This window comes from Nansenia antarctica (genome assembly GCF_963989245.1).
Source record: "Nansenia antarctica genome assembly, chromosome: 17".
In the NCBI taxonomy this organism is placed as follows: domain Eukaryota; kingdom Metazoa; phylum Chordata; class Actinopteri; order Argentiniformes; family Microstomatidae; genus Nansenia; species Nansenia antarctica.
The window spans coordinates 21,275,268-21,289,664 of record NC_137687.1 but is presented as its reverse complement, the minus strand read 5'-3'; positions in this window follow the sequence as shown (position 1 = coordinate 21,289,664).

Sequence of the window (14,397 nt, the reverse complement as noted above, 5' to 3'; positions counted from 1 at the left end):
CATATATATCTGCCATATCATACCGTTTTATATTGAAAAATATGATGGTAAATAAATACATGTGGGACCGATGTATGATATGGCAGAGGTGTGGTGTGTATCAGTCTGTCTCGTTCCAGCGAGTCGTGTTGACTCAATAAGACATGCGCTTGATGGGGGGAGTGTTGATGGCTGTCGATCGTTTCCGATCAATGAACAAAGACATCGGGTTCCCCCGCAGTCACAGTGCTACATGAAAATATCTAGCCACACACCACATAGCATACCTCCGCCCTATATGTATTTATCATCATATTTCTCAATATAAAACGGAGGTACGATATATGGCAGATATATGTATGGTATATTATGGCAGTTTCTGGCGCCTGTCCCGTTCTGTTGTTCAAAGAATATAATATAAAACGCATCACTGCACTGCTGTCTGTCCTGTGTTGTTTTGTTTGCATTGCATTTTAGCACAGTGCGCCGATTAGATAGAAGATGTTCTACAGAGGGTGATGTAACCCCTCCCTCCCCTCCCTTCCCCCACCCCTCCCCTGCTGTTGTGTCTCGATACCTGGTCAACACAGCTTGTACGAATATTATATAACGAACGGATATTTATAATAGACCTACAGTATATAATGTATTATTGTTTTTTCTGAGCAGTCCCACTCAGAATTTTTCATTTTATTCGACAGATCTAGTGAAGTCGCGTTGTGCATTGAATGACACTATTTATAGCGCTGTAAATTTTCAAATAATGCAATAGGATATATATATGAATTTACAGAAACATATCATCATGAATGGAAACACGCAAGAGCGTGTATTTGACAAATAAAGTGTGCGTGTGTTGTGGTCCATCCAGGCAGGAGAGAGAGTTGGGGGCAGCCAAGCGGGTTTCAAAGACGGCTCTCCCGCTTACTAAGCTTACAGCAGTCGCAGGCTTGTGCATCTATGTGAAGCTCATAATTATAATAACACAATATTGCAATATGTATTACTATTATTTGTTGCAACCATCATTCATTAGTAGCCTAATGAAAACTCCTGCAGTCCGGATCAATCTCCTCTCCACTTTACCGTGCATGCACGCGCTCCTGTGAGATCATTCAAGTTTAAAGTATTTGTCATTATACCAAATACAATTATATAATGTAATCAAAATAAAAAGAATGAACATATTCAGCCATTCCATATAATAACATATATTATAGCAGTTGCAGGGGCAGACAGGCTGACGTTACCGGCGAATTTCACGACAAATAAACAGACTTTATCACTGTGAAGCTCATAATTATGATAACACAATATTGCAATATTTATTACTATTCTTTTTTAATAATGATAATCAATCATCATTCATTAGTAGCCTAATGAAAACTCCTGCAGTCCGGATCAATCTCCTCTCCACTTTACCGTGCATGCACGCGCTCCTGTGAGATCATTCAAGTTTCAAGTATTTGTCATTATACCAAATACAATTATATAATGTAATCAAAATAAAAAGAATGAACATATTCAGCCATTCCATATAATAACATATATTATAGCAGTTGCAGGGGCAGACAGGCTGACGTTACCGGCGAATTTCACGACAAATAAACAGACTTTATCACTGTGAAGCTCATAATTATGATAACACAATATTGCAATATTTATTACTATTCTTTTTTAATAATGATAATCAATCATCATTCATTAGTAGCCTAATGAAAACTCCTGCAGTCCGGATCAATCTCCTCTCCACTTTACCGTGCATGCACGCGCTCCTGTGAGATCATTCAAGTTTCAAGTATTTGTCATTATACCAAATACAATTATATAATGTAATCAAAATAAAAAGAATGAACATATTCAGCCATTCCATATAATAACATATAATATAGCAGTTGCAGGGGCAGACAGGCTGACGTTACCAGCGAATTTCACAACAAATAAACAGACTATCACTGTGAAGCTCATAATTATGATAACACAATATTGCAATATTTATTACTTTTCTTTTTTAATAATGATAATCAACTTTCATTCATTAGTAAAGCTCCCGCAGTCACAATCAATCTCCTCTCCATATATATAATTTCCCCACTTCTCTGCTTCTCTGCGCATAGGAACTTTATATGCATTTTTAGAGGTAGCCTAGTGATCTTGTCATTTTCTCTTCTTGTGTGACATCGCCATCCAGCGATCTTTGTGCGTCAGTTCACACTCTCCCATTGTGAAGAGTGGTCGTGTGATTCGACACCTCGTCGCGCTAAAAGTAGGTAAAAAAACGTCGCTGTCCTAGTGTTAAGCTCCTGCTTACTTTGATTAACTGTTCCCTGAAGGTATGGTCACCAACTTCATCTACCATGGCGGGGGGTGTTGGTATCCCACAGATCTGCTGGAACAGCCTCTCGGAGAAGAAATGTGGGCCAACTCCTCCATGGACGACACACAGCTATAATTTTCCCAACCCATGTGTATAGTTTGGTCTGCAAAGCTAAAATGAAAGACAAAGTGGTAAACTGTTGCTGTAATCACCTTTTCAAAACACATACAAGGTGTTTCAGTCAATTTAAAAAACAAGAAGCAATGAAGAATCAAGGTAAAAACCTAACCAAGAGTAAACTGTTCTGCCAGTTAAATGAAGACAGTCATAAGAATGTGGGCTTACTTACCTTGAGTATCAAGAGACAACTGCCGGTCTTTCTCATGGCCCTCAAAGATGTTTGACTGATGAATGGCCCTCATCAACAGCCTTAGGTACTCTCTTGTCGGGCCGCCTTCATCAACTGCCCCTTCGCCCTCGTCATCCACATCCACAAACACAACGTCCAATTTTGCATGAGGGTCGAAGGACCTACGTTTGAACGCACGCAGGCTACACAGTAAAACATCATCCCTGCATACATTTATTTGGTTGCTTCGACAAAAGCTTCCATCAACTGTGCTGACCAGTTTTGTCAGTATGGTCTGTAGATCAATCCTGCAACCAAAGAAATTAATGTGTTTTATTCATATGCCAAATGTACCATGTTTTATATGTTTTAATTTATGGCTCACCTGAATAAATACAACAGGACATAAAGCATCACACTGACTGCATATACTAACTTTGGGTTAGTATGAGTCCTTTATGTGGTAGATAAAGAACAATCTACACAGTCATACAGAAATAATATAACGGCAAGTTTAATGAGGAAACATACTCATCCACAGGTCCTCCAAGGTGATGTAGTGATTGACTGTGTGAAACTAGCTCCTCTTGTTCATCAAGAATCATGATGGGCTGATGGGCAGACAAAGGAGTGAGTGGTGGTTCATCATCAGAAATCTGGATTTCTGGTGGGTCTGAGAAACAGTGTGAGCAGTGGCTGGGTAGACGGCACAGACAGTGGTGGCTGGATGGACAGTGGTGGCTGGGTAGACGGCACAGACAGTGGTGGCTGGATGGACAGTGGTGGCTGGGTAGACGGCACAGACAGTGGTGGCTGGATGGACAGTGGTGGCTGGGTAGACGGCACAGACAGTGGTGGCTGGATGGACAGTGGTGGCTGGGTAGACGGCACAGACAGTGGTGGCTGGATGGACAGTGGTGGCTGGGTAGACGGCACAGACAGTGGTGGCTGGATGGACAGTGGTGGCTGGGTAAAATCCACAGACAGTGGTGGCTGGATGGACGGTGCAGACAGTGGTGGCTGAGTGGAGGCCACAGACAGCGGTGGCTGACCAGGAGATGCATGATGTAGGGCATAAGCTCCATCATTTTGCTGACCTGAGAGAATTTCCTTATTTGAAGATAAACATGCACAATAGATGAGCTTGCATGAACCAAACACTAATTCTGTTTTCATTTGAGAGGAAATAAAACATGCCACACACATGTACATTTACCTGTACATCCTGATTTGAAAACCAAAGTACAAACAGAGTTGAGGATGCTATTATGCCATGATCTATTATTGACCTGGAGGAACTGCTGTCAATTGATCTTGATGATATGGCTTCTTGCACCACAAAGAATTCACTGGCCATTTCATCTTGTCCAACAAAGTCAAACAAAACCTAAAAGCATGAGACATAACGTATTTTATCAGTCAAGTTTTACAACCCACTGAACCACTGAAAGACCCTTGATATTTTGTCAAGCTGAACACCTCACCTGAATTGGCTCGGACAAGTTGAATTTCCTGATGTTGACATTTCCGTTTGGATATTTACATGTTAACAACACCCCATCTGAGGGTTCTTCATATGCAGCCATTCGCTGACGTCTTGCCTCAATAGCCTGAAATGTGAATTAGCTCATTTTGAACAAAAGAATACTTTTGTACATCTGCACATCTGTTTGAAAAGGCAGGTGCATAGGAAAGGGATATAGCTCCAAGTAGCAAAGAGAAGGGATCCCGCACACTGTCAAACTTGCATACGATTTATTGTAACGTTTCGGTGCTAGACCTTCAAGTTTGACAGTGTGCGGGATCCCTTCTGCTTATAGTTCAACAAACTACCGTATTTTCCGCACTATAAGGCGCACCGGATTATAAGGCGCACCTTCAACGAATGGCCTATTTTAGAAATGTTTTCGTATACAAGGCGCACCGGATTATAAGGCGCACCGGATTATAAGGCGCACTGTCGTTTTTTTTTTTTGACTGGGGTTGCGTTATGCATCCACTAGATGGAGCTGTGCTAAAGGGAATGTCAACACAACAGTCAAATAAAGTCACACTTTATTAAGCGTTCTTAAACGTTGTTCAACGTTCAAACGTTGTTCAAACGTTAATGTGCATATTAACAATATTAACAATATTAACAATAACATATTAACAATATTAACAATATCTCCCAAACAATATAACAAGTTCACTCTTCTCCCAAACGTGGAGGGGAACGTTTCTTTGTCTTTGTAGACCTCAAGCTTCACATTCCAAAGGCATGGGTGTTCTACAATGACATGGAGACATAACAATATTAACAATAACATATTAACAATATTAACAATATCTCCCAAACAATATAACAAGTTCACTCTTCTCCCAAACGTGGAGGGGAACGTTTCTTTGTCTTTGTAGACCTCAAGCTTCACATTCCAAAGGCATGGGTGTTCTACAATGACATGGAGACAGAGGGATGAGATGTTCATTAATTCAATTCAGTCAAACATTCAAACTTTATTTCAGTAAACACGTAGTAAAAGAAACAGTCTGATACCACTAAATCAAACGTTAGTGCATAACTCAACATTGTTCAGTTATGTATAACACGTAAAGCTCACTTTTTCAGTTCATTCGTCTTCCACGAATCCCTTGAATTCTTCTTCTTCAGTGTCCGAATTGAACAGTTGGGCGAGTACGGGATCCAATATGCCCTGCTCCCTCTCGTCATTATCTGAGTCAGTGTCGCTGCTGTTGAATGAATGAATGAATGAATGAATGGTCAACGAAATTTGGGAGGCGGGGCTCCCCTGGTGCTAGGAAAGAAAAAAAAACAAGAAGGGAAAGGAGCTGGTTTACATAAATAAAGGCTATGTACACTATCCACTATACTATACTATACCTGTTGCCTGGCAGTTCAGTGATTATTCCTGCCTTCGTGAAAGCTCGGACCACAGTTGAGACTGATATATCAGCCCAGGCATCCACGATCCATTGGCAGATAGTGGCATAAGTCGCCCGGCGCTGTCTCCCCGTCTTGGTGAACGTGTGTTCGCCTTTTTTGATTGATTGAAAACTTTATTAGAAGATTTGCAGAAGTAGGTACATGAAAATACATATTACATATACTGATTCTCAATTCATCGTTACCTTCTGTCATCCACTGCTCCCACGCAGCTCGCAGTCTAGCTTTGAACGCCCTGTTTACACCAATATCTAGCGGCTGGAGTTCTTTAGTTAATCCACCCGGAATGACGGCAAGCTCCGAATTAGTTTGCTTCACTTGTTTTTTGACAGCATCGGTGATATGGGCGCGCATGGAGTCGTAGATCAATAGAGACGGAGCTGTGTGGAAAAAGCCACCCGGTCTCTTGACGTAAATTTCTCTCAGCCACTCGCTCATCTTTTCCTCATCCATCCATCCCTTCGGGTTAACTTTGATGACGACGCCGGCTGGAAAGTTTTCTTTTGGCAAGGTCTTCCTCTTGAAAATAACCATGGGTGGAAGTTTCTGGCCATTAGCCTGGCAGGCGAGAACTACAGTAAAGGATGACTTCTCATTCCCTGTGGTGCGTATAGACACCGTACTGGTTCCCGTTTTCTCCACAGTGCGGTTCACAGGAATATCAAAGGTGAGTGGAACCTGATGAGAGATGAGATGAGATGAGATAACGTTTATTGCCATTTATGCATACACATTAAGCATACACATATAGGAATTTGATTTGGCGTTACAGTAATAGCATTTCTAAATGCAATGCAAACAAAACAACACAGGTCCATATCAACCTCGTCCATGTTGGTGATGTGCTCTGGCAGGATCTTCTTTTCAGTGATCTTCTTTTCGCAGTATGCGCGGAAAGTGACCAGCTTTTCTTTATAATCGTTTGGCAGTTGCTGCGAGACGCTAGTTCTTGCGCGGATGGAGAGTTTACGTCTTTTCATAAATCGAAAGCACCAAGAAGGACCCCCTAGAAAATCCTCGATGTTCATGTCCCGTGCTAGCGCTGTTGCCTTCATTCGAACTGTGACTGTAGAGACGCTTCTACTTGCTGCTCTCTGTTCAATAACCCACTGTTCGAGTTGGTCCTCTAACTGTGGCCATCTCGCTTTGTTCCCTCGGAAACTTTGCTTAGTCTTCTTTACTTGGCGCAGGTCATCTTCTTGCTTCCTCCACCTCCGTACCATTGATTCATTAATGTTGAATTCCCTCGCTACTGCTCTATTCCCATTTTCTACTGCGTGACTGACAGCCTTGAGCTTGAACTCTGCGTCGTAAGCGTGTCTCTTGACAGGAGCCATTTTGTCGTCTTCTTTATTGGTGTGGGACTGTGAGTAAGCACCGGTGTTTACTGATTACCGTAATGCTGCAAGCGGTGCGGCTTTGCAGTTTACCAGTCGTACTGAAACATTTTATTATTATAAAAAAAAAAATATTGGTCATGTAATTTTTACATTTTGATCCATATATAAGGCGCACCGGATTATAAGGCGCACTGTCGTTTTTTTTGGGGGGGGGGACTTTTAAGTGCGCCTTATAGTGCGGAAAATACGGTAATATATTACAAACACAAACCTTTTGACGTCTCTCCTCACAGGCCTGATAGAACAGTTTCTTCATCTCCTGTTAAAAGACATGCATACACAATAAAAACTTGGGGAATACTGTATTACCATTTCCTGATCCTCCAACAATACTTTATTATATGCCTCGTCTTGCTCGGCACGTAGTGCTCGCCATTCTTGAAGATCCTAAAATAAATAGCGACGGTTCAGTAATCTTTATCCAATTCTCCAAGATGGTAAACAGGAACAGGGGCACATGCAAAACAACACCAAACAATGAACTGACAAAGAAGACAGGGCAGGGGCAGAATATAAAGGGGTGGACAGACTTATGAACTAATAAGGTACAGTTGGTGTTATGATGTGTTTTCGGAAACTGTGGACTGACCAGAACCCTACTGTCATTTGAGATGTGGCGCCAAGCCAGAATTAGACCACTGGCTAGAGAGGCCAGGGGCTGCCCACCATAGCAACTTGGGAAGACTAGGTTTCTTGAGTTCTCTATGTTAAGGAGCAAGTCAACATGTTTGTCAGGAGAATAATGATTTGCAATGTATAGCTGATACCTGTGTCAGCAGGAAGCCACAATATAAGGAGCTATGTGCTGGAGTGGAACACTCACAATTGTCAAATGAGTAACTGCGGGTCGCTGATCAGCTGGATATTCATATTCATTCTGGGGGAAACATTATCATCTATAACAGTTGGTCAATCACAAGAGAGGACAGGTGCAAACAATCACACAGACACAAAGACAAATCACAGGAGGGTCACACCATGAAGGGTTAGCAGAACACAGGCAACATGAGGCATAAACAGAAGACACAGATGTACATAATCATACAAAGGGGCAGGAAGTGAACACACAAGGGACCGGGGCAGAGTCACTGGGGCACAGAATCCTTGGAGAACCGGGGAGTGCGACACTAATAAAGTCTTTCAAAATAATCTCTCTTGCCCTGCCAATAAGGATTTGTAATACCGATACTCTAATCTCGGTGGTAAAGTATTGTCTGCTCTTTCCCAACAGCCTAAACTTAATTTTCCACTTATCACTACTAAGTGCACAATGGACATAACTAAAATGCTTAGATATGCAACCATTTAATATGTTTTACCTGAACCTGGGACATGGCAGAGGGTGGAGCTGTGGAGAGTGGCGGGACACTCTGGGACATTGCAGAGGCTGGTGATGTCACCTGAGGGTAGACAGGGAGCATTTTTTATTTAACTTATTAGACATTACAGAGAACACTTACTTATATGACTATAGGTATTATATAAATCCCTGTGATCCCTGTGTATATAATTCCATACCTGCAATACAGTGGCTCGTGGCACGATGTAAAGTCTGCTTTTGCCAACTACTGCTTTTAGCTCTCTCACAGAACTAGCTTGTAATTTCTGGATCTTGCGTCCTTTGCCTGTCCGTGCCAATTGAAAGCCTACCAAATTTAAACTTCTGTCAGGGTAGCTTTGATAAACTAAGTTGTTTAATTCTGACAACGTCCAATTCAAGCAAATCTTGGACTTCGTGTGTCCGGCCTCCGTGGACTCATGCACAGGTTTTCCTAAAAATGGAAATGTTAACATCAGTATCATAATATAGAAGGTTTAAAACTTCTTGGATGAGATGAGATGTAGACCCCCCCCCCAAATATTTTTTTTGCAGATCTGTATGATTCACGTAGGTCACCTATTTTGAGGTAAAAACAGCGAATTTCACCTAAAGGTGACAAGTTTGCACCACTGATCAGGGGTGCTCATTGTTCAATCTTTTTTTAACCAAGATCTTTTCAAGTAGCCAGCCTGCTGAAATCTACAAGTCCAGTTTCAACATCGCAAATGCACACACGTACAACACAGACACACACCGTTTCCATCCTCCATAGTAAACTCACAACACACTTTCTTTTCACACTTTGTCACATAGGCACTTGACATCACATCACAAACCCTCCCTCTCTATCTCTCTCAAACACTTTTGGTCCAGAACCAATGGCACGGACAGCGACATTAGGCCTATCTCAGCGATTGATTAAGCAGCTCTCTCTCCAAACACAACGGCACAGGCCATTCAAAGGTATAAGCAGAGGAAGTCTTAAATAAGAAGCCATAACCAGCAGCACAGCAGTACTCAAACCATATAAACAAGCACAGATCGCCACCAGCCTCGCGAATCATATAAATCATATAAACCGCTCACACCAGGCTTGCTGGAACCCCCTTTCTGGGTGTGAAGATCGGTGAGCGGTGGCTTCGGGCGGCATTTAGCCAGTAGTTCTGTTTTTGTTATTGTCATTGTTTTGTTATGTATATAGCCAATAACATCTCTAATTCACAATAAAGAATGGAGGCAGAGGCGGCGAAACACTTTGATATATATCCGTAGCTTTACTGACCTCCGCAGGTATACAGGCATAGTATCACTTCCGCATTCCTGCCCGGGCAACACTCGTTACCTATATCGCTTTTCATCACTCCAACTACGGTGGTTCACATAGCTCAAAAATAACACTTCAATACATAACATATTTCCTCCCCCCTTAAATGATAATGTCCACATTAGCATCATAAACATTAAATGTCAACTAGGGAGAGATGGTAGACAGGGTTAGCACCAGGCGCTCAAGAGGTTTCCTGTCTCTTGGGGGATAGCACCTCAGCACAGGAGAAGGGCTGGGTTCCAGCTCGATCACAGGGCATTCGATCACCGAGGGGTCTGGAGGTGCTGGCTCTACTGCAGGCGGCGAAGGAGTGGCCGCTGCAGGTACCGGCATGCTCAGGTGTGGTGTCCGCTCGTCCGTGAACGCGAATCCTGATGCCCCGGATGTGGGGCTGGTCACTCCTAGCTCTCTAGGCAACAACTGGTCCACGTGCCTACGCCATGTCTGATTGTCTTTGGTGTGAACATGATAGGAAACAGGTCCAGTCTTCCGGAGGACCGTGGCAGGGGTCCATTTCTCCTTAGTAGTGTAGTTGCGTGCGAGGACAGAGTCTCCAACATCAAACTGTCTGTCTTTAGACCGCTTAGCTCGCTGATTTACTTGTTCCTGCTGTTTCTCGTGGACTGATGTTTCCGTTGAGGTAGGTCGCAGCAGATCAAGACGTGTCCGAAGCTGCCTCTTCATTAGAAGGTAAGCTGGCGAGGTCCCAGTCGTTGCATGAGGGGTATTACGATACTTGAGTAGAAAAGTATCAAGGCGTTGCTTCAAGGGAGCCTCACTCTTGGATGCTTTGAGGGCATGTTTTACAGTTTGCACCATTCTCTCAGCCAATCCGTTGCTGGATGGATGGTATGGACTTGAAAGAATTAATTCCATTGTTCTGTAGGAAGTCCTCCATCTCTGTTGATACAAACGATGGCCCATTATCAGTGACGATCTGCTCAGGGAGTCCAAATCGACCAAACATCTCCCTCAATATCTGAATGGTCTTCCCCGAGGTGATGGTGGACATGACAGCCACCTCAGGCCACTTTGAGTGTGCGTCCACGGCCACCAGCAGCATAGCTCCATCAACTGGTCCTGCAAAATCCAGATGGGCATGATCTGGCTTTAGATTCAATGTCATAGTCTAGCCCAGGCCACCAGAAGTAACTGCGTGCAAGCTCTTTCATCCTGACGATGCCACAATGGCCTGAGTGTAGCTCTCTCAGGACTGGTTCTCTCAGCTTTGTTGGGATTATGACCCGCATGCCCCAGAGCAAGCATCCAGCCGTCACCGTCAACTCCTTCCCCCGCGAAAGGTAAGGCTGAAGATCCGGTGGTGCGTCAGGAACCTGTGACAGATCCCCTCTCATAACGCGGTCAAACACCCTGGAGAGGATGGGGTCCCCCTTTGTTTCCTTCCTGACCCGGTGAGCAGTCACCGGGGCACTCTCCACCATGTCAAAGTAGAAAATGGTTTGCTCCTTGCTCTTAGGGTGATCAGGAAGTGGAAGGCGTGACAAAGCATCCGCGTTGGCGTGTGCCCCTGACCTCCGGTACTTAATTTCATAGTTGTGAGCACTGAGGAGCAGTGCCCAGCGCTGCATGCGGCTTGCTGCCAGGGTCGGTATCCCTGCATACGGACCCAAGATGGATGTCAAAGGACGATGGTCGGTCAGCAGGGTGAACCTCCTTCCGAACAGGTAAGTGTGGAACTTTTTAATTCCAAAGATAATGCTTAATGCTTCTTTCTCTATCTGTGGATAGTTCCTTTCTGCTGTGCTCAGCGTACGTGACGCAAACGCGATGGGTTTGTCTTCTCCAGTCGGTGTGATATGGGACACCACGGCGCACACTCCATATGGCGACGCGTCACATGCGAGTTGGAGAGGCAAGGACGGGTCGAAGTGTGTTAACACCCTCTTGTCAGTCAATGCTGCTTTGGCTATGTTAAACGCTGCGTCACATTCTTTTGACCATGACCATGTTTTGCCCTCCCTCAGTAGTTCGTGCAACGGCTTTAGCCGCGTAGCCAGCTGTGGAATAAACTTGCCATAATAGTTTAGAAGCCCAAGGAAAGATCTCAACTGGCTCACATTCTCGGGAGCAGGAGCCTCTGAAATGGCGGTCACTTTAGAGGGCGCTGTGTGGAGCCCGTCTGCATCGATGACATGGCCTAGGTATTCCACTGCTGCCTTGAAGAAGTCGCATTTTTCCTGGCGAACACGTAAGCCATATTCTTCAAGTCTTCCCAGAGTTTTATCCAGGTTCAGCAGATGTTCTTCATCATCCTTTCCAGTCACCAAGATATCATCCAGATAGCATTGCACACCAGAGAGACCACTCAGGACCTGATCCATGGCCCTCTGGAACACTGCCGGGGCGGAGGTGATGCCAAACGGCAGACGGTGATATCTATAGAGACCCTTGTGGGTGGTGATGGTGAGGAGCTCCTGTGACTCTTTTTCAACATGCATCTGTAGGTAGGCCTGGTTCAGATCGATTTTACTGAATTTCTTACCACCAGCCAACCCAGCAAACAGGTCCTCTATCACTGGAAGAGGGTATTGTTCAACAGTCAGCACCGGGTTAACAGTTACCTTGAAGTCACCACACAGGCGAACTGATCCATCTCTCTTGATTACCGGGACCACGGGGGTGGCCCAGTCGCTGTATGGTACTGGCTCAATGACCCCAATCTTCACCAGCCTCTGTATATCAGCGTCGACCTTTGGCCTGAGTGCATAGGGAACAGTCCTGGCTTTCATAAAGCGTGGTTTGGAATCAGGTTTGACCTGCAGCTTGTATGTGATGCCTTTCATGCTCCCCAGCTCGTCTTTAAACACAGCTGCATGTCGCTTTAACACTGCTGATAGGCCGGTGGTATCTTCTGATACTGCATTCACCTTTCTCCAGTTCAGACGCATCACCTCCAGCCATGGTCTGCCCATCAGCGCTGGATAGTCCCCTCTGACCACATAGATCGGAAGCCTGACTTTTTGTCCATTTAATTCGACTAGGACCTCAGCCTTCCCAACCATGGGGACGGTTTCACCTGTGTATGTTTTTAGAATGAGCTTTGCCTGAGTCAATGGCATATGGTTCAGTTTTTTCTTGAACAGTGTCTCTGACATTAGTGATACAGCGGCTCCAGTATCGACTTCCATCGTAATGGGATGTCCTTCCAATAACGGGGTGACACTATAGGCTGCCGAGCCTCCTTTTACAGTTAACACCTTTATTGGTAACTCCTCTTCTGAGTCTGTTCCACTGCTGCTTGTCTGTCGTCGTTGTCTGACTTTTTCCTATCTTTAAAGGTGTCCTTTGTTGACTTCTCTCTCTTAGCTCTACAAACCCGCTCAATGTGTCCCCTCTTGTCACAGTGACGGCATAGGAGCTCCCTCGCCCAGCATTCTGATGACAGGTGATCACGTTTCCCACAACGATAACATTCCAGGGTACCCCCTCTCTGTCTATCATATGTGGCTGCTACACCATGCACTCTTGAGGCAGCCCCTAGCTGCAGTGCTTCCCTGGCAGCTAGCTCCATTGATATTGCAATATCCACAGCTGTCTTAAATGTGAGGTGCTCCTCTGTGAGCAGGCGCTTCTGTATTGCCTCACTCACAATCCACACACAAGTCTGTCACGCAGAGTGTCACACAGTGATGTGCCAAACTGACAATGTTCAGTCAATTTCCTCAGTACTGCTACATATTGAGTAATGGATTCACCTTCCTCTTGATTCCTCTTGTGGAACCTGAACCGCTCTGCAATCACCAAAGGCTTTGGGCAAAAATGTCCATTTAACGTTGTCACAATGTCCTTGTAAGAATAGGCACCTGGCTTGTTTGGTTGGAGTAAGTCCCTTAGCAAGCCAAACGTTTTAGCTCCTATTATGCTAAGGAAGGTTGCCACCACCTTGTTATCTTTAATGTCATTAGCAATAACAAAAAACTCAAACCGTTCAGTCTAAGCATTCCAAGTCTCTAAAGTGTCATCAAACTGTCCAAATGCTCCAGTCATCGGCATTTTCCCACTTTAAGCAAGTCCGTTTCACTTACTTGTTTACTCTCCTCCAATATGCGCAGTGTGAGTTTCTCTTTTCCCGAACTTCACAGCACGCACACTGCCCTGATCATGACTCCCGCCGGTGATAATTTGTAATCCAGGGGGAAACAAAACCGCCGCACAAGTTCGTCGATCCTCGTCGCCAATTGTTTTGTTATGTATATAGCCAATAACATCTCTAATTCACAATAAAGAATGGAGGCAGAGGCGGCGAAACACTTTGATATATATCCGTAGCTTTACTGACCTCCGCAGGTATACAGGCATAGCATCACTTCCGCATTCCTGCCCGGGCAACACTCGTTACCTATATCGCTTTTCATCACTCCAACTACGGTGGTTCACATAGCTCAAAAATAACACTTCAATACATAACAGTTACACTCACAGGAACAGGGTTGTCCTTCGCCGTGGCCTCCCAGTTGTCCTGCTCCAGCTTGCCCTGAGTCTGCCTCTGGTTGTAGCTCCAGGGGGCGATCGTGTCCCTGGGGGCAGCCGGGATGGGGGCGGCCGTGCCCACAGAGGAGACCTGCAGGACAGAACAGAGGAGGTGTGGCGTGATTCATGGCTGCATGGTGACACAACACTGGTATAACTGCAGGGACGTGTGTGCTAATAGTGAGGGTTACACTTACAGTAACAGGGCTGTCCTCCTTCAGCTGCTTAGCAGCCTGTAACAGGTCAGATGTCTGCATAAGGTCGGCCAT